Here is a 21,377-nt window from a genome sequence, read left to right on the forward strand (position 1 = left end):
GAATACCTCGTCAAAGACGTCTGGGCATACATGTTTAATGAGCGTTGCATTATTTACTCCATACTAGCCGCAATTTCATCTCCAGGTTCAGGCTAAATTATAGGGTTTGATGGTCCGATGCCTTACAAGGGAAGATTCACATTGATTTTTTCCGCTGGGCGTCTTAACTGATAGTTTTAGGAGTGCGTAAGTAGCCCGACTGGAACTGATGAATGCATTATGAGCTTATCGTTATGTTTCTTACTAGTCTAAAGAAACTGCCGCCAGCAGTACTAGTATGTTAATACATACCAGCTAAGTGAAGATTAAAAAGATATTCACATTGTATTGAACATGCATTAACAAAAGAAAACAAGATAATTGTTGACATATTTTTTTTTTTCCACAAAGTTTGGTATTGAATTACAAAAAAGTCCATATTTGAATGATAAAACACTGTTTTTCTAATTGATTCTTTTGTGAATTGCAGTATTGATACACAACAGAAGTTCAACCAGAGAGAAAACAATGCGATCCAGCGACACACGGGTGCCGTAAAAAAATACTGGATACCAATATGACAAGAGAGGATTTTTATGGACAATTGAAGTTCATTTGTATGATCTAGGGAATGTGCAGTGCACTGAAGTGAATAATTGCGATATGAAATAAGTCTTAAAGTGATATGTGCATAGTTTTCAGAAGAATAGACTTCAAAGAGAATTTGCAGGAGGGAATTTTCAAACTTCACACCTGAGGACCTGTGGTTTCAGGTTTGTTTGAGGACAAAATAATTTCAATTAAACCGAAGAACAGTGTTATCAGTATTACACAGAAAGTGAGAGAATATAGCCATAAAGGTAAATTTATGGTAATGTTTGATTGAAATGAATCAGTTTTATTCGATTGATTTATCGGATGAAAAATAAAAACAAGCAGTTTTATCGTGGAGAATACCTGGCCCAGTATTGATTAACCATATAGTATATACTAATCACTTTCCCCTGGATTCTAATGGAATTACACTGAAAAGTGAAAATAGTGTTAGAATGTGATTTAGTGGAATTCATTTTCCAGTATTCATTCCAGTACACTCCTGAGGACATTATCTGGAAATTATTATATAGCATAGTGAAGATAATTGTGCTCAAAGGACTTTAAATTGGACATTACACTGGAAAGGTAGTACTCATTGTATCATAAATCTTTTTTAGAATATTTTCATTGTAGATCAGAGAATTGCTGAAAGAAATTAATACTGGCGTAGCATATTTTCTTTTATGTGAGGTTATGCTATATATCTATCTAAAAAAACGATAATATTCAGAAGGGCTTTTCTAGTCGGAGAAATCTAACCAGTAAATGAAGACTATTACAAGTCTAATATTGGAGTTAGTGGATGTTATATAAGTAAAGTTATTCCAGCTTTCAGTTTTTAGCAACTGCGAAATGATTTTAAAATATTTCTGGTGGAATTCTTTTTGTGGATTTTGTGAATATGCAAATCCACATAAAAACCTTAGAACCAAATAAAATCCTCATGTATTTTTTTTTTTTTTAAATCTAAAACCTACAAAGTCATGACTCCACAAAACCACTGTTTAGGCTGAAACCACAGAATTGTACTAATATAATTATATGCCATAGAAATTAAATGGTTTTTTTGTACAATATTAAGAACATTTTAACTAGGAAATCTTGTCAGCAAAATATCTCTTTGCCAAGATGCCTATCTATATAATATCCAAATGGAAAGTAATAATTTTTAATCACACTTTATGTTTCATGTAGGGAAGTTGTCAGTAATTTGTAGGGATAAAGTTCTTACAGGGAACCCATAATTGGAATTGTTGCTTTACAAATTAATATTAAAAACGCCTTGGTAGCCTAGTGGTAGAGCGCACGCCTGCTTCGAGTGCAGGAGTCATTGGTTTGATCCCTGGCCATGTCATACCAAAGACATAAAAAATGGTACAAGTAGCTTCCTTGCTTGGTGCTCAGCATTAAGAGGATAGTGCTAGGATTGGTCAGCCCGGTGTCAGTATAATGTGACTGGGTGGGGTATCATGCCACATGTCTACAGGGTGATATTCCAGTGAAGCAGCACTATAAAGTTGGGCATTGTGTTCACTGCTACAAGTAGACACCATCGTTTATATGACTGAAAAATTGTTGAAAAAGACGTTAAACCCGAACACACACACACATTTTAAATGCATTCAACAAATAACAGATGAAATAAACATTTTGTTAAGGATCTCCTAAAACCTTAAAACATGCCCTTAACCTTTAATGATTAATCTGCTCTCTTCACTCAAAGCTGTAATGGACATTAGAAATAAATCATTAATAAGTACTTTAAACAAATTATTATGGTAGAGTATACAAGGGAAGAGTTGACATGTTACCTGATATATTTATTGCCTTCATAAGGCAATCTATGGAATCTATGGCTGGTCCTATAGAACTTTATTGGAAGCTGGTGAATTTCAAATGGTTTTGACCAATGATCCAATCAAACTTTCATTGATGTTTACTGAACTGTAAATGAATTTATTAGGCATGCTTTTAGTCCTGAAAGTGACATTATTAATGAACCTTTCAGTTTTGTAGACCTTATAATAAGTAGTTAAATGTGAATAGAATTGACTGTCCAATGCCAGACCCTTCAGAGAGCTGTCTAGTTATGCAGCAATGTCTTGTCACTTAGTTAGTTTTGTGGTATTACTACTGTGGAAAATTACCATTAAATTTAATGGTAATTTTCAACAGTATTCGAGTTGTATAGATTTACAGTAGTCACTGAGTCAACCAGTATTCCTAGATTCCTTTCCAGTATAAATCTGTTCTCCACATGAAACTGACAACTTCTCCACATGAATTCATAGTGAAGAACTTTAATGACTAAAGATATATCAAGTTCAGTCAGCTCTTATAGAGAACACACTACTTCAGACATTTTGTATTCAGTCAGCCTTTAAGGAGAACACACTACTTCAGACATGTTGTACAGTCAGCCTTCATGGAGAACACACTACATGTACTTCAGACATTTTGTAATCAGTCAGCCTTTATGGAGAAAACACTGCTTCAGACATGTTGTGTTTATTCAGCCTTCATGGAGAACACACTACTTCAGACATGTTGTATTCAGTCAGCCTTTATGGAGAAAACACTGCTTCAGACATATTGTGTTCAGTCTGCCTTTATGGAGAACACATGACTTTAGACATACCATGTTTAGTCAGCCTTCACAGGAAACACATGACTTTAGACATACTGTGTTTACTCAGCCTTCACAGGGAACACAATCATGACTTTAGACATACCATGTTTAGTCAGCCTTCACAGGGAACACATGACTTTAGACATACCATGTTTACTCAGCCTTCACAGGGAACACATGACTTTAGACATACCGTGTTTAGTCATTCTTCACAGGGAACATATGACTTTAGACATACCGTGTTTACTCAGCCTTCACAGGGAACACATGACTTTAGACATATCGTGTTTAGTCAGCCTTCACAGGAAACACATGACTTTAGACATACCGTGTTTAGTCAGCCTTCACAGGGAACACATGACTTTAGACATACCGTGTTTAGTCAGCCTTCACAGGGAACACATGACTTTAGACATGCCGGGTGAGGCAGAGATGTCAGTGCTTGTTAATTAAACACAGTTATTATATCGTCCTAAATTTAACAGTTAAGTTGTTTGTTCTGATCTTCTTAAAAGTATAAAACTATCCTTTAGTTATTACAGAAATATTAAACATAGCCAATGGTTAAGGAAGGTTTGTGTAATGACGAGATTTGCTTGATTTTCATTATATGAGCCGCGCCATGAGAAAACCAACATAGTGGGTTTGCGACCAGCATGGATCCAGACCAGCCTGCGCATCCGCGCAGTCTGGTCAGGCTCCATGCTGTTCGCTTTTAAAGCCTATTGGAATGGGAGAAACTGTTAGCGAACAGCATGGATCCTGACCAGACTGCGCGGATGCGCAGGCTGGTCTGGATCCATGCTGGTCGCAAAGCCACTATGTTGGTTTTCTCATAGCACGGCACATATTTACACGAGGGTTAATGTTCGCAAAGTGAGGGACCTCGAAAAAATAGCGAAAATTAAACCCTCGCGAAACTTTTTCTGCTTTTACAGTATTTTATTTCCATGAAAGCTATTGAACACCGAATTCAGGCGGAACACATTCCTTGAGCTTTGAGAACTAAAATAGTAATTGACGCTTTTGTAATTAAAATGCTTTTACCCAAAACGAACAGTTGGATGAGCATTTAAGATTTGTAGCTTTCACAATTAAAATGCTTTTACGCGAGACGGAAACTCCGATTAGCATTTAAAAATGTTGCTCCATTTTCAGATTGAATTTTATAACTCCGATATTATGACATCTGGAGACTGAATTATGACTAGATTTTGACAGCAACAGTATTCTAGTTTTGGCAAAAAATAAAAAATCTCTGAAAATTGTAGCTATAAAACTGGCAGTCTGCACTGTCTTTGAACAATCCATGTGTCATTTTGAAAATGCGTAATTCTTAATTACCCATGATTTAGTGCAGATCAATATTCGTGCTTTGTGAATGTGCTAAAAGACTTTTTATGTGGGAATATTTGAAGCGAGGTTGCGATTGTAAATTAAAGAGAATGGAAATATCTGGAGGCATATTGTAAGAATATATCATAATACATATACCAAATTGACTTAAAGGAATTGACTGATTTACATGATTGTTATGAATTTATTCAGAGGGATCAATATTTCAGTCAAGCTTAAGATTTAATATCAATAATACTCAAAAGAAGTGACTTGATGCATTATTTTATATTTGAGTTGTTTTCTTTTGTTTCAAGTAATCATTTGATAATATTTGCTGAAGTTTGTAAATTCTATCTGATTAATAAAGCTGGAGACAGACTATCAATAGGGAGACAGACTCCCCATTTTAGGGAAACAGACACCCATTTTATGGAGATAGACTTCTTATTTTGGGGAGGTAGACTTCTAATTTTTTTTGAGACACACTTTCAGTTTTAGGGAGACCGACTTACATAACTTTAGAAATAAAGATAGCAAGTATTTTATGAATGATATACCTAAGTTTGCCACCCCCTCGGATGCTCATCAAAATAGAATTATAAATCTTGATCTTTTTTTGGGGGGGGGGGGGTGGAAAGCAAGAGGGGAGGAAATGATGTCTAATTAAGAAAGAAATTTTACTAATTGCTTCTTATTACTTGCTTGGGTGATGCATCTAGAAGTTTTTTTCCTGTGTTTGTAAAGGATCAATGGTCAGGTCACGGGACCGGTCAGTCGCTAAGTGGACAGATGGTCACAACAAGCTACCAAACAATCTGTGGACAAAGTTTTTAATTATTTCCGATGATTGTCATCCATATTGGAGATTACACGCTGATAAATTGCGCTTATCCTTTGATGTGTGTAAATTCTGTTACTATGCTGTATTTATTAGAGATCCTGACTTAATTATAGAAAATGCTGCACTTAGCTAGTTTGGTATAGTTAGGAAATAAAAATGAGTATTCTATTAATTAAAGGATCTATAAAAATTTGGGGCTTTGTGGGTAATTTTTGTGCAAATATTTCTTGAATATGTTCTGAGTTTACATTTAGGATTGTTTTCCACACACAAGCCATTGCTATAAATAAAGGACTGCATTAAAAATAGCAATTTGACAAAATAGAATGTTAGTTGTAAAAGAATGAACAGTTTAATTTTCAAATCATGAAAAAGTAAACTAAGTTAGTCAGTTTTAATTGAAGTTCACTATAATTCATATTGCACTCCTTTATTACTAAAGATATTTACTTTTATTTTAATTTACATCACTCATAAAGATATATTATTTCCAAGCACAAAAATTACAGTTTGCCATCAAGTTTAGTCACAAACACCCACAGACTTTTGCACTTTTGACAGATTTAAACCCGACTATTCTTGTTAATCATAAGCCTGCATTATTTACTTTTATATTAAGAATTGTCTCCATAAATTTAATTTGTCCTTTCCCATCATGTCTTCAGACAGTTTTCTATAGAACGGCAGCAATTAAATCAGATGTAACGATTTTCCTTAAGATATTATTTCCATAAAAATCATACGTTCGCACATTTTCCACCATATATTGCCTTTAGAATATGGCCGATGTCCTCGCAGTTGCTATTCAGCCTTAATCAAAATGTAAATTTCTGCCCCTCTACCGTCTTTGGCAATATTGGTTTGGTTTTTTACGATTCTGATTGTCAAGAATTGTTTCTTAATGAAGCAAAAAGAGAAGATAATGTGACTCAGAACTGGACATTCTTTCTTCAATATGTAGTTTGTTTCTGTCTAGCTGGAAGGTAAGTCAGTTGGAAAATTCCCCTTGAATGGTGTCTGGCAGGCTGTTTCACTGGCACTGCTCTTGGCTCAAAATTTAGTGTCCTTTTGCCTGTTTTTCAGAGTCTGGAAGTCAATTGTGTGATAAGACTCCATGTTTAAACAGTTGTTTTAACCAAATAAATTTACTCCATAAACCTCTAAAGATGTTTTCCTTATTTCTGATATTTGTTATTACAATATTCCCTTAAAAAATAGAGAAAAAAAATATAGTATTTCAGCCATCACTACATGTAAGAAATCTGAACATTTTGAGCAGTGAATTTAATCATAATTGAACAATTTTCTTCTGAAATGTTACATTTTTACTTTATTTTTAATGTAATTTTTGCCCTATGGCACAATTTTCCCCAACCTCCTTCCTGCAAATAGTGAAATAAACATTGTTGAAGTATGCAGTGTTCTAAGATAGACTGTGTTGACAGCATCTGCGTGTTTGAAGTAACCTTTGTTGTCAGCCCTAGTGTTGGGTATATCCTTTCTTGTCAACACCAGTACTGGATATATTCTCTGTTGTCAACATCAGTTTTGGACTATCTTATGTTGTCAGCATCAGTTTTGGATGTATCTTGTGTTGATGAACACAATTGTTGGATGTACCCTGTGTTACCAACATCAGTGTTGGATGTATCTTGTATTGCATCGATTTTGGATGAACCCTGCGTTATCAACATCAGTGTTGGATGTATCTTGTATTGCATCAATTTTGGATGAATCCTGCATTATCAACATCAGTGTTGGATGTATCTTGTATTGCATCGATTTTGGATGAATCCTGCGTTATCAACATCAGTGTTGGATGTATCTTGTGTTGATGAACACAATTGTTGGATGTACCCTGTGTTACCAACATCAGTGTTGGATGTATCTTGTATTGCATTGATTTTGGATGAATCCTGTGTTGTCAACATCAATGTTGGATGTATCTTGTGTTGATGAACACAATTGTTGGATGTATCCTGTGTTATCAATATCAGTGTTGGATGTATCTTGTATTGCACCGATTTTGGATAAATCCTGCATTGTCAACATCAGTGTTGGATGTATCTTGTCATTCTTGTGTTGATGAACACAATTGTTGGATGTATCCTGTATTGTCAACATCACTGTTGGATGTATCTTGTGTTGATGAACTCAATTGTTGGATGTATCCTGTGTTATCAATATCAGTGTTGGATGTATCTTGTATTGCACCGATTTTGGATAAATCCTGTGTTGTCAACATCAGTGTTGGATGTATCTTGTCATTCTTGTGTTGATGAACACAATTGTTGGATGTATCCTGTATTGTCAACATCAGTGTTGGATGTATCTTGTGTTGATGAACACAATTGTTGGATGTATCCTGTGTTATCAATATCAGTGTTGGATGTATCTTGTATTGCACCGATTTTGGATAAATCCTGCGTTGTCAACATCAGTGTTGGATGTATCTTGTGTTGATGAACACAATTGTTGGATATATCCTGTGTTATCAATATCAGTGTTGGATGTATCTTGTATTGCACTGATTTTGGATAAATCCTGCGTTGTCAACATCAGTGTTGGATGTATCTTGTCATTCTTGTGTTGATGAACACAGTTGTTGGATATATCCTGTGTTATCAACATCAGTGTTGGATGTATCTTGTATTGTCAGCACCAATGTTGGATGTATCCTGTGTTTTCAACATCAGTGTTGGATGTATCTTGTATTGCCAGCACCATTATCAGGTGTACTTTGCCAGTAGCTTAAAAACGCAAATTTAATACATCAAGCATGCAACATGCCGTGATAGCTTTAGGAAAAGTTTTTAGCATTTTAAAGAATGTCTCTTCAAATCTTTACAAAAAAGGGAAGAAAAAACTGCCACCAAGTAAAGGTTAAATATAGTGATTTTGTTCGCAGATATATAGAAACTTGATGATCACAGCATACTAGAGAGGCTGACACACGAAGCAATAAGACACGACACATAATGACTCATTGACTCAGTGTCACCCATAATGCCGTGTGGAAGTACAATGGAAATGTAAACTGATCTTCAATATTGAGGATTATTTCAGTCTAATGGTATTTTTCGATTGTGATCACTCTCTCCATATTTTTTTATGTTCGACTGATTTCTGGTCATTTTGGGTGCTTAATGTTAAAGCTGTATTGATGGCAGTATTTTTTACATCTTCTGGTCCGTCATTAGAAAGCTTAGTACAATTTTTTCCCTGGACTTAATACAGCTGTTATGTATGAGAATGCATCAGTATTGGTTACCGTTGTGAAATGAAATATAATGGTCTTAAATGTAATCACAGGTGGTCTATCATAACAGGTAGATTTAAAATTGTTCTGTTTGTTGGTGAATGAAAGGGAAAGTGGTGACCTTTCAAGGCAGGTTTTTGTATTTATGGTCATATATTCGAGGCGATGTACAGTACGGTGTTCACAATTTTTGTACAGAACTATTCCTGAGCTGGGTATGTCCAGCAACAATGCAGTATAAATGTATCACGATGTTGAAGATGAAGTTCATTCCAATTTACACTTCATCAACCTTTCAGCCTCTGTTGGCCCTTATCAAAATAATAAAAACACTGGTAATATTCTACCATTCTTTGAATACCAAAAATGTTGAATTTTTGTCGTTTTGATAAAGGTCATGAGGCCAAAGCATAGTGAAAAAAAGGCAAGAGACTATAGTTAGAGCAATATTTAGCTTTTACTTACATAAAACGGTTCTGAAAGAGTTTTCGGAATTGATATAAATGTCCATAGCTATCAGAAAGTTTAAAATGATGTCATCTAGTTTTACTGCTTCACCAAAAACTTTCAGTTTATGTGCTGATTCATTGTTTTAATGCTTGTATGTCTCACAGGATCAAAACTAGACAAGTCTCCATCAGTTAATTTTCTCGGTAAGTGTAAAATGATTTTTTTTCATGACTGATTGAAATCAAATTTGTATTGAACGGTCGACTCAGTGTCTCAACTGTCTGTTTCGTTCCTGATTTTTTTCGCAGCATTTTAGCAAAACAATTAAGTTATGATTTGTTATGACGTTTGGTAATCGGTTAAGTTTGCAAGATTTATCGATTCCAATCTGATCCTTACAAATAATATTGCTCTAGCGAAATCTGAAACTTACATTGAGGCGATTTTAATGGTTAATAAGCAATTAACCATGATGCAATGGACTTGATGTCAATTACCCGCGACAATTTATACCCGAAGGTATTGTCACTGTGGCGTGTCAATGACAGTATCATATTCACACCGTTTTCTAAATATTGACAGAACTAACATGAAAATATTATTACTTTATAAACCCTGTTATACAGATATTTTATATGGGAGACTTTCCAGATTTCTTGAACAATTAAAGCCAAAAGATATTATATCAAATGTAAACAGGGAAATATGCGAATGAAATTTTAGAACTCTGAAGATTAAATATTGAGATACCTTACAGTCTATCATTTTTATAGTTTTTCTGAGATTGCAGTCTGTTTGGAAAATAATGAAATAATCTATGCGTGCAAATGTTACTAAATAAATTTTTTTTATATATCTTGCCAAGTGTTTTGCCAAGGATCAAAGTGCTGCAGAAAAACTTTGCTGGTTTTTTTTTTTTTTTCATTAACAAATATACATATCTTTGAAAGATTGTGGACAATCAGTTTTTGAATATTTATGAAAAAATTTAGTTTTCAGTTGAGAAGAACAAATGTCACCATTTGAGCTTGCAAAGTATTGTAATTTCAAAGTGTGTGAGTAACATTACCCGTGATAGGTATGAGAGCCTGGGATAGTAGTAAATTTGTAAATTCCATAAAAATACATTGATTCCAGTGAGAAAAAAAGAAAAAAAACTTGGAAAATACAATTTTTAGAAATATCATGGGAGAGTACAGAAGTGTGCCCGTGACACAAAACGAAAGTGGACCCTGCCACATAAACAAAATGCCGATTGTTGAAACTACCATCAGATAAAAAAAACACCAGCAGTGTTAATTAAGTTGAAAAAATTGATCACATAAAAATTATCTAATTATTTTTATTGTGAAACATTATTATTGACATGGGAACTACTTCCGACCATAATTCCAGGCAATGCCAATACATGTTAATCATTAAAATAACGTGTTGACTTGACCAAAAAAAGAAAAACAGTTATGTTTACCTCAGTGAAAAGGCGTGTCATGCCCAAACCCCATATTCCTATCTCAAAGGTCAAGATCACAGTTGGAGGTCAAAGGTCAAACTGGTTTGTCCGGAGCATTTCTTCTTCAGGCATGGTGGGATTTTGATGTAACTTGGCATGAATGTTCACCATTATGAGATGGAGTGTCATGCGCAAGAACCAGGTCCCTAGGTCTAAGGTCATGGTCACACTTGACAGCTGGCAGGCTCAGCATTCTGCCCATGGGCATTCATGTTTTGATATTTAAATTCCATAAATTCTGTGATGTGCCCAGTGAAACAAAACCATTTTGGCCCATTAACCACAAACTTTACCTGCCCATTGAAACTGAAATACCTAACTCATGATAATTGGTGATATTATTTTACATGAGATATTATTTATGAATGAAACACATTACTTATTAATTATACACTCGTAGCTATATATATATATATATAAATGTCTGACATTTTTTTAGTTTTTAGACACATTTTGAACTTGTTTTATGTAGAACACAATATTTCGCTTGAAGACAGTGCATTTTTCAATTAAGATGAAAGGAAATAACCTTGACACAAAATGTAAACATGTAATTAATGCTTTCACAGAAGTTCTCTGTGGAAAAAATCCCAACAGCTGAATGTTAGAAAAAGAACATAGGGGAAACTTAAAAGCAAAATAAATGGAAATAAAATGACACTAAAATGATACCAAAGTAATATTTCAAGATTATGCCATTTTTTAATCTGGTGGAATATATGGCGTTTTTGATTTTTATCTTGAGATTCTGTGATACTTCTCTGATAAAAAACGACATACATATAAAAAAGACATATATATAAACAACCTTTCCTGTTTAGACATGTCAGAAGATAAATTTTATTGCAAATCACAAATGAATAAAACATTTATTTTAATGTGAGAAACATTCCCAGCAATATGTATTTCTCAGTAAAATTTGGATTTTTATGCCCCCGAAGGGAGGCATATAGTTTTTGAACCGTCTGTCTGTCTGTCAGTCTGTCGGTCTGTCGGTCTGTCCGCAATTTTCGTGTCCGGTCCATATCTTTGTCATCGATGGATGGATTTTCAAATAACTTGGCATGAATGTGTACCACAGTAAGACGACATGCAGTGCGCAAGACCCAGGTCCGTAGCTCAAAGGTCAAGGTCACACTTAGACGTTAAAGGATAGTGCATTGATGGGCGTGTCCGGTCCATATCTTTGTCATCGATGGATGGATTTTCAAATAACTTGGCATGAATGTGTGACACAGTAAGACGACATGCAGTGCGCAAGACCCAGGTCAGTAGCTCAAAGGTCAAGGTCACACTTAGACGTTAAAGGATAGTGCATTGATGGGCGTGTCCGGCCCATATCTTTGTCATCGATGGATGGATTTTCAAATAACTTGGCATGAATGTGTACCACAGTAAGATGACGTGCAGTGCGCAAGACCCAGGTCCGTAGCTCAAAGGTCAAGGTCACACTTAGACGTTAAAGGATAGTGCTTGATGGGCGTGTCTGGTCCATATCTTTGTCATCGATGGATGGATTTTCAAATAACTTGGCATGAATATGTACCACAATAAGATGACGTGTCACACGCAAGACCCAGGTCCGTAGCTCAAAGGTCAAGGTCACACTTAGACGTTAAAGATCATTTTTCATGATAGTGCATTGATGGGCATGTCCGGTCCATATCTTTGTCATTCATGCATGGATTTTAAAATAACTATGCATGAATGTGTGACTCAGTAAGACGATGTGTCGCGCGCAAGACCCAGGTCCGTAGGTCAAAGGTCCTAAACTCTAACATCGGCCATAACTATTCATTCAAAGTGCCATCGGGGGCATGTGTCATCCTACGGAGACAGCTCTTGTTTTTTGTCCATATTAATTACAAGGAGTGATAATATTTTAAGCTTTGAGTCAATGTACTTTTGTGGGTGTTGACATCTAAAGACAGCTTAATTCTATTTCAGATCAGATTAATCACACCCAATCTTAAAATACTTTCCAGTAAGTAAGTAAAGACTTTATTTAATGAGGCTACACATTTGGTTTCCCAATCTTCCATGTGGGCCTCAACATATATACATATAAACAACAGAGCATTACACAAAGTTACAATACAAAACAAATAAGAATGGTACATAAATAAAAGTTTTGTACAAACTGAATAAGAAATGCGGCGTTGTTAACATAATTTAAAGATTGTCATACTCAAATAATTAATATCAAGTTTAACACAAAGCAAATATATTTTTGTTGGAAATGAACACGTAGATTATAATTGCATTATTCACATATAAGAAGAGAATTTCCACTTAACGTATGAAGCTTGGAATTCCTTAAGTGTTCCAGTACTTCTGAGGTCTTCAGAAGCATGAGAAATTGTATGCTATTGGAACAACAAACATTCTCATGTTACTTCACAATATACAGTTATGAATTCCAATTTTGAGTAAAATGCACCCATCTTTCATGACAATATAACACGTAGTGTAGCCATAATAGAACTCCATGATCCCTGAAATGCTGTCAACATAGCCGTGTGCCAGTCCTAATCAGCCCTAATTTTTAAGTAACTGACCATTAAACATTCCAGGCAGGACGAGGGTTCATGAAACAACTGCATAAAAACCCTCTTGTTTTGGACATGGCCAATATGGAAAACCTGCATTGTCTGCTTCAAGTAGCTTAGAAACTTAGAAATTTACCAAATTTAACACTTTTTAAATCTAAGTTCAACTATTTCAGCTGCAAATACCAAAACGTCACATATCTTTAGGAGAGAAAAAAATACAGTCTTTAACAATGTAGATGTGTAGGCAGGAAGAAAAACATATGTTGCAATTTGTCTTGATATGTTTGACTGGTGAATGAGCTATAGCTTCTGTAATCAACAAGTCTGCTAAAGTTTAGTCATGATATATTACGCCCAAGTCAGACACTTCTCATACTGACTTGGTCGGTTATTGCAATTTTGCATGGCATTCGCCTCTCTTATTTTTTCCAAAACACAGATAACGTATTACCAGTTGCAGTAAGTAATTAACACGCATCTACTGTTTTAGTGGCAAGAGAGATAGCAACGTCACATTTAGGGTGCAAAGTAATTCTGAAACTGAAATACGTCAGTATTGGGTCTGTGTTATCAGGCTCTTTGTTTCAAAATGTTCTGTTATATTTATATAACTATGTACATACTTAGCCTCCTGCATTATCTAAATAAATCATCTATACCACCAGATCAATAGTTTGAATCATAGTGCAACTTACTTAGATTAAATCCAATATTTTATAAACCAGTCTGTTCATTTGCTACTAGAATTATTCTGCGGTCATGGCCTTTCATCCATATATCTTGTCACTGATGTTATGAATGATATTTTCTACAAATTTTCTGTTTTGGTCATGTTTCTTACATCATGTATTCAGCAATTACACTTTATACTCTCCTCATGTAAATTTCATATGGGTACTTTACATCCATTAAAACTGTTACCCCACTTGTTCAAATGTAACACTGTGTATACTGATACACTTATGACTTAATACTCTGTAGTTGTTACACTTCTTACACATAATCCTGCTACTGTTAAATTATTGCACATGACCCTGCTACTGTTAAATGTCTTACACGTAACCCTGCTACTGTTACACTTATTATAAATACCATGCTACTATTACAATAATACTTTTAATGTCATGGACTGTTACACTTCTTAAACATCTTCTGCTACAGTTGCACTTCTCATGAACGACAAGAAGAAAGAAGAAGTTGCACTTCTTATACATACCTTGATACTGTTACACTTCCTACACATTTCTGTGCAAGTGTTACAGTTTGTGTACATACTGTACTACTGTTGCAGTTCTAATAACTATGTCAAGCTTCTGTTACACCTCTTTGATATGTCATGCAACCATTTCACTTATTACACTTACTGTGCTTCTGTTACACATCTTACACATTTCATACAACTGTTCCACTTACATGTCATGCAAGTATTACACTTCTTATACATTTCATGCAAATATTACACTTTTTATACTTACTCTGCTTCTCTTACACATCTTACACAAGGCATGTAAGTGTTCTCCTCTTACAAGTATCTATGCTCAGTACTGTTACTCTTGCTACACGTCACACTGCTACTAGCTGTTACACTTCTTTTTAGTTCACCTGAGCACAAATTGCTCAAAGGTGAGCTTTTGTGATCACCTTGTGTCTGTCGTCCGTCCATCAGTCGTCCGTTGTCAGTCGTCTGTCGTCAACAATTTGACAGTTAACACTCTAGAGGTCACAGTTTTGGCCCAATCTTAATGAAACTTGGTCAGTATGTTACCCTCAATAAAATCTTGGACGAGTTTGATATTGGATCATCTAGGATCAAAAACTAGGTCACCAGGTCAAATCAAAGGAAAAGTCTGTTAACACTCTAGAGGTCACAATTTTGGCCCAATCTTAATGAAACTTGTTCAGAATGCTACTCTCAACAAAATCTTGGACGAATTTGCTATTGGGTCATCTGGGGTCAAAAAGTAGGTCACCAGGTCAAATCAAAGGAAAAGCTCGTTAACACTCTAGAGGTCACAATTTTGGCCCAATCTTAATGAAACTTGTTCAGAATGTGACCCTGAATAAAATCTTGGACGAGTTTGATATTGGATCATCTTGGGTCAAAAACTAGGTCACCAGGTCAAATCAAAGGAAAAGCTAGTTTACACTCTAAAGGCCACATTTATGACCATATCTGAATTAAACTTTGTCAGAATGTTGATCTTGATAATCTATAGATCAAGTTCAAATCTGGGTCAGGTGGGGTCAAAAACTAGGACACTAGGTCAAATCAAAGGAAAAGCTTGTTTACATTCTAAAGGCCACATTTATGACTGTATCTTAATGAAACTTGGCCAAAATGTTGATCTTGATGATCTATAGGTCAAGTTCAAATCTGGGTCATGTGGGATCAAAAACTAGGTCACTAGGTCAAATCAAAGGAAAAGCTTGTTAACACTCTAGAGGCCACATTTATGACTGTATCTTCATGAAACTTAGTCAGAATGTTAATCTTGATGATGTTTAGGTCAGGTTCAAATCTCGGTCATGTGGGGTCAAAAACTAGGTCACCAGGTCAAATCAAAGGAAAAGCTAGTTAACACTTTAGAGACCACATTTATGACCATATCTTAATGAAACTTGGTCAGAATGTTAACTTGATAATCTTTAGGTCAATAGGTCAGGTGAGCAATACAGGGCCTTCATGACCCTCTTGTTTAAACATGTAACACTTCATACACACCATGCAGGAGTTACATTTCTGATACTTTTCTGTTCTTTGCACTGTTCCATTTTCTTTTTTCACTTTTTCTGCTGCTTTTAGTGCAGCTACTGCTATGTTTCCCAGATGCATTAAGACTGCAATATTCTAACATAATTGTTCTAATACAGTATGACAGGCATGGCTTCTGTGAGTGATAGATTATGCTGTTGTTTGTAGAATTCTCCACATACCAGGGGCCTCATAGTGTGAAACATTGTCCATCTATTAAACTTATCTCCTATTTTCTTGAATCTTCATTATATCTGATGTGGAAGTGTCAACTTTAATCAGGATTTGCCAGGATGATTTATGTTATTTAGTAGACTGTGTCCAGATTCTGTTATAGATAATGTGTTTTGAGGTCTATGACAGGAAATAAAAAAGACCATTCTGTTATTAAAAGTGATGCAGTAAAATGATCAAATGGGTTATTGTGTAACATGAAATTACATCAAGTTTCCTAAGGATTTAACATGATACAAGTTCTGGGAATTACCGTGTTACATAATTTTAGATAGGTATCTGAGGTTGTAGGCTGATATCAGATCTAGTTATCTGAGGGTGTAGACTGATATCAAATCTGGAAATTTTGAGGGTGTAGACTGATATCAGATCTAGAAATTTTGAGGGTGTAGACTGATATCAGATCTAGAAATGACACAAAGGCTCTAAAGGTGTAACCCAATTAGAGATTAGAAATTGCACATATATATATGGGTGTAACATTATTTCACTGACTTAGAAATAACATCATGTCTCTAAGGGTGAAACATTATTTCAGATTTTTGAAATGACACAAATTCTCTAAAAGTGTAACAGGATTACAGATTAGAAATTTCACTAAGTTTATATGATTTCTGATTTGTGAAAAAACACCAGGTCTCTAAGGGTGTAACATGATTTCAGATTTGTGAAATAACACCAAGTCCCTAAGGGTGTAACATGATTTCAGTTTTAGACATGACAAAATTCTTTTTGATTGTATCATGATTTCCAATTTAGAAATGTGACTAAATATCTCTAAAATAATTCTGTTTTAGAGTGCATGCAATGGTGATGATGTGTTGCCTGTCCTAGTGTTTCTTATAATGAAATGTGAAAGCTTGCTGAGGAAGGTCCTAGTTGAAACTCAATTTTGAAGAACTGTTATATCATCAAGCTCCATAGTTGTTGGCAAGACTTTGTATTTTCAGCCTAGATGTAATATTAAAATGATAAATGGATATAAAAAACAAAAATCTAATTGACTGGTCTTTCATCATATAGGGATAAGTTCAGCGTAATAAAAGGAACTTTTGTTTTTAATTCATTTACTATACTGTACACATGATGAAAAACTATACCATACCCAAGCTTTAAACATTTTATATCACTATATTCTACCCAAGCTCAAATGCCTTGCTATACCCAAGCTCAAACACCATACCATACCCAAGCTCAAATACCATACCATACCCAGGATCAAACACCATACTATACCCAAAGTCAAACACCATACCACACACCAGCAAAAAAATCACTAAAAATCTATCAGAAATCTTACTTTACAGTTAGATTACTGGTTCAGTTCTAAAAACAATACCTGGGATTTGTTCCCATCATTTATGACTGACAGACAGAGTAAATAAATGAGAATTCAGTAGAAGGATAAGATGATCAGTAGCTAGGTATGGGGTGATGAATGAGGAACACTGCATGTAATAGGAACCTGCATCTATCTTAACAAGAAAAATGATAAGATAAATTGAAACACCTGTAGCTAATGAATTGTGATACTTAAAATTGATACACTCTTCACTCCTCTAAAAGCAGAGAGTCTTAAAATTGATACACCTTTCACCCCTCTTAAAAGCAGAGAGTATTCACTTTAATTCAAGAATGTTTCTTTTACATCTATTTTAGATCAATCTTGAAGTTATGTTAAATATGCTCAGAATGGAAGGTAGTGGTAGCAGGCTCAAATTTCATTCAACCAAAAATGTATTGCATCCCATTTTTCCATACATTGCAACACCTAAAATTGATTGTCTCCCATTTTTCCATGCATTGCAACACCTAAAATTGATTTCTCCTATTTTTCCTTACATTACAACACCTAAAATTGATTGCCTCCCCTTTTCCTTACATTACAACACCTAAAATTGATTACCTCCCCATTTTCCTTACATTGTAACACCTAAAATTGATTGCCCCCTTTTCCTTACATGACAACATCTAAAACTGAATGCCTCCTCTTTTTCCTTACATTGCAACACCCAAAATTGATTGCCTCCCCTTTTCCTTACATAACAACACCCAAAATTGATTGCCTCCCCCTTTCCTTACATGACATCAACTAAAATAGATTGCCTCCCTTTTCCTTACATGACAACACCCGAAATTGATTGCCACCCCTTTTCCTTACATAACAACACCCAAAATTGATTGCCTCCCCTTTTCATTACATTGCAACACCCGAAACTGATTGCCTCCTTTTTTCCTTACATTACAAAACCCAGAATTGATTGCCTCCCCTTTTCCTTACATAGCAACACCCAAAATTGATTGCCACCCCTTTTCTTAGATGACAACACCTGAAATGATTGCTCCCCTTTTCCTTCATTACAGCACAAAATTGATTGCCTCCTTTCCTTACATAACAACACCAAAATTGATTGCTACCTTTTCTTACATTACAACACCTAAACTGACTGCCTTCCCCTTTTCCTTACATTGCAACACCCAAAATTGATTGCCACCCCTTTTCCTTAGATGACAACACCTGAAATTGATTGCCTCCCCTTTTCCTTACATTACAGCACCTAAAATTGATTGCCTCCCCTTTCCCTTACATAACAACACCCAAAATTGATTGCCTACCCTTTTCCTTACATTACAACACCTAAAACTGACTGCCTTCCCCTTTTCCTTACATTGCAACACCCAAAATTGATTGCCACCCCTTTTCCTTAGATGACAACACCTGAAATTGATTGCCTTCCCTTTTCCTTACATTACAGCACCTAAAATTGATTGCCTCCACTTACATAACAACATCCAAAATTGATTGCCACCCCTTTTCCTTAGATGACAACACCTGAAATTGATTGCCTCCCCTTTTCCTTACATTACAGCACCTAAAATTGATTGCCTCCCCTTTCCCTTACATAACAACACCCAAAATTGATTGCCTCCCCTTTTCCTTACATTATAACACCTAAAACTGATTGCCTCCTCTTTTTCCTTACATTGCAACACCCAAAATTGATTGCCTTCCCCTTTCCTTACATAACAACACCCAGAATTGATTGCCTCCCCCTTTTCCTTACATTGCAACACCCAGAATTGATTGCCTCCTATTTTTCCTTACATTGCAACACCCAAAATTAATTGCATTCCCCTTTGCCTTAGATTGCAACACCCAAAATTGATTGCCTCCCATTTTCCTTACATTACAACACCTAAAATTTATTGCCTCCCCTTTTACTTACATTACAACACCTAAAATTGATTGTCTCCCCATTTCCTTACATTGCAACACCCAAAATTGATTGGCTTCCAGTTTTCCTTGCATTATCTCTGAATTGATTGTTTCCCCTGTATTTTTATTACACTGGAATGTCTGCCCAAAATAGATTGTTCATACTTAAGTTCACAAAAGTTTGATTGTCTCCCTTTTTCATTATCATCAGTGAAGTTGTCTACCTTTGTCATTGAAAACTGATACCATAACTTCTGGAACTCTTGTATTGTGAAATAGTGTCTTTAATGAAAAAAAAAATCCTTTCAAAGCCAATTTTCATGTTGGTATATAAATTCTGTCTTAGATTTCTAGTATTGATTAACACTGCTCCCTCTCTAGGTAAAGAAATTAAAGATGTATATCATATGCTATCTTTAGGCAAGGTGAGAAGTACTGTTAAAGCTTTATTTGTCTAATATTTCAAAAGGAACAAAGAAGAAGAAATATTGCTATAGTTCAGTCAGGGAAAGGCATTATTGTTCAAATGTGTGTTATTAAATGTTTCTGTATAAAAGAAGTAAATTCTGACAAAATACAAGAGGAAGTAAGTTCTGACAAAGCGTAAAAAGAAATAGGTTAAGAATCATCTGGGAAAAAAACACATTAAAAAGAACAAAGAATATTAAAAAGAACAAGGTTCAACCAAATGTATTTAAAAAACTACAACAGAAATAACTTCGAATATGCTATAGCTTTCTCAACAATGAAATATTCTGCTGCAAGTTGGTACTTTTTTAGCTCGACTATATGAAGTGTATGGAGAGCTATCCTACTCACCCTGGCGTCGGCGTCGGTGTCTTTCCACATCCCCACCTTGGTTAAAGTGTTTTTACACTCTCTTTTTTCTCCTTATCTCTGTCATTACTTGATGGATTTGCTTTAAACTTAAAATAGTTTTTCCTTATCATCACCCACATCATCTGGCATAAGGGCCATAACTCTCACACTAATATTTCATGAATTATCCCACCTTTTTGCTAAGAAATTTCAGGTTAAAGTTTTGATCCACTTTCAATTATCTCAATTATTACTAAAAGCATGGATTTGATTCAAACTTAAAATAGTTGTTCCACCTTATCACCCACATCATATGACACAAGGTGCATAACTCTGATACCAATTTTTCATGAATTATGCCCCTTTTTACTTAGAATTTAAGGTTAATTTCAATGCATTTTCACTATATCTTAGTTATTCCTAAATGGATTTGATTCAAACTTGAAGCAGTTGTTCCACATCATCACCCACATCATATGACACCAGGTGTATAACTCTTGCACCAATATTTTATGAATTATGCCCCCTTTTTAGCTCGACTATTCATAGAATAGTAGAGCTATTGGACTCGCCCATGCGTCCGCGTCGGCGTCCGCGTCGGCGTCCGCGTCCGCGTCCCGATTTGGTTAAGTTTTTGTATGTAAGCTGGTATCTCAGCAACCACTTGTGGGAATGGATTGAAACTTCACACACTTATTCACTGTGATAAACTGACTTACATTGCACAGGTTCCATAACTCTGTTTTGCTTTTTTACAAAATTATGCCCCTTTTTTGACTTAGAAATTTTTGGTTAAGGTTTTGTATGTAAGCTTGTATCTCAGTAACCACTTGTGGGAATAGATTGAAACTTCACACACTTATTTACTGTGATAAACTGACTTACATTGCACAGGTTCCATAACTCTATTTTGCTTTTTTACAAAATTATGCCCCTTTTTCGACTTAGAATTTTTTGGTTAAGGTTTTGTATGTAAGCTGGTATCTCAGTACTCACTAATGGGAATGGATTGAAACTTCACACACTTGTTCACTGTCATGATCTGACATGCACAAAGCAGGTCCCATAACTTTATTTTGATTTTTTACAAAATTATGCCCCTTTTCAACATAGAAATTTTTGGTTAAGTTTTTGTATGTAAGCTGGTATCTCAGTATCCACTAATGGGAAAGGATTGAAACTTCACACACTAGTTCACTT

General features: G+C 35.2%; 1 protein-coding gene across 1 annotated transcript in view; it reads left to right on the top strand.

The window, feature by feature from the left end:
• The first annotated feature begins 499 nt into the window (after nucleotides 1–499).
• LOC123528556 (neuroglian-like) overlaps nucleotides 500–21,377 on the top strand; it is a 132,678-nt gene continuing 111,800 nt past the window's right edge. Inside the window, exon 1 of the mRNA XM_053521637.1 lies at nucleotides 500–1,161. The gene's annotated coding sequence lies outside the window, so the exon portion shown is untranslated. The remainder of the gene's footprint in view (nucleotides 1,162–21,377) is intronic.

The sequence above is a fragment of the Mercenaria mercenaria genome, chromosome 13, assembly GCF_021730395.1.
Source record: "Mercenaria mercenaria strain notata chromosome 13, MADL_Memer_1, whole genome shotgun sequence".
NCBI lineage: Eukaryota > Metazoa > Mollusca > Bivalvia > Venerida > Veneridae > Mercenaria > Mercenaria mercenaria.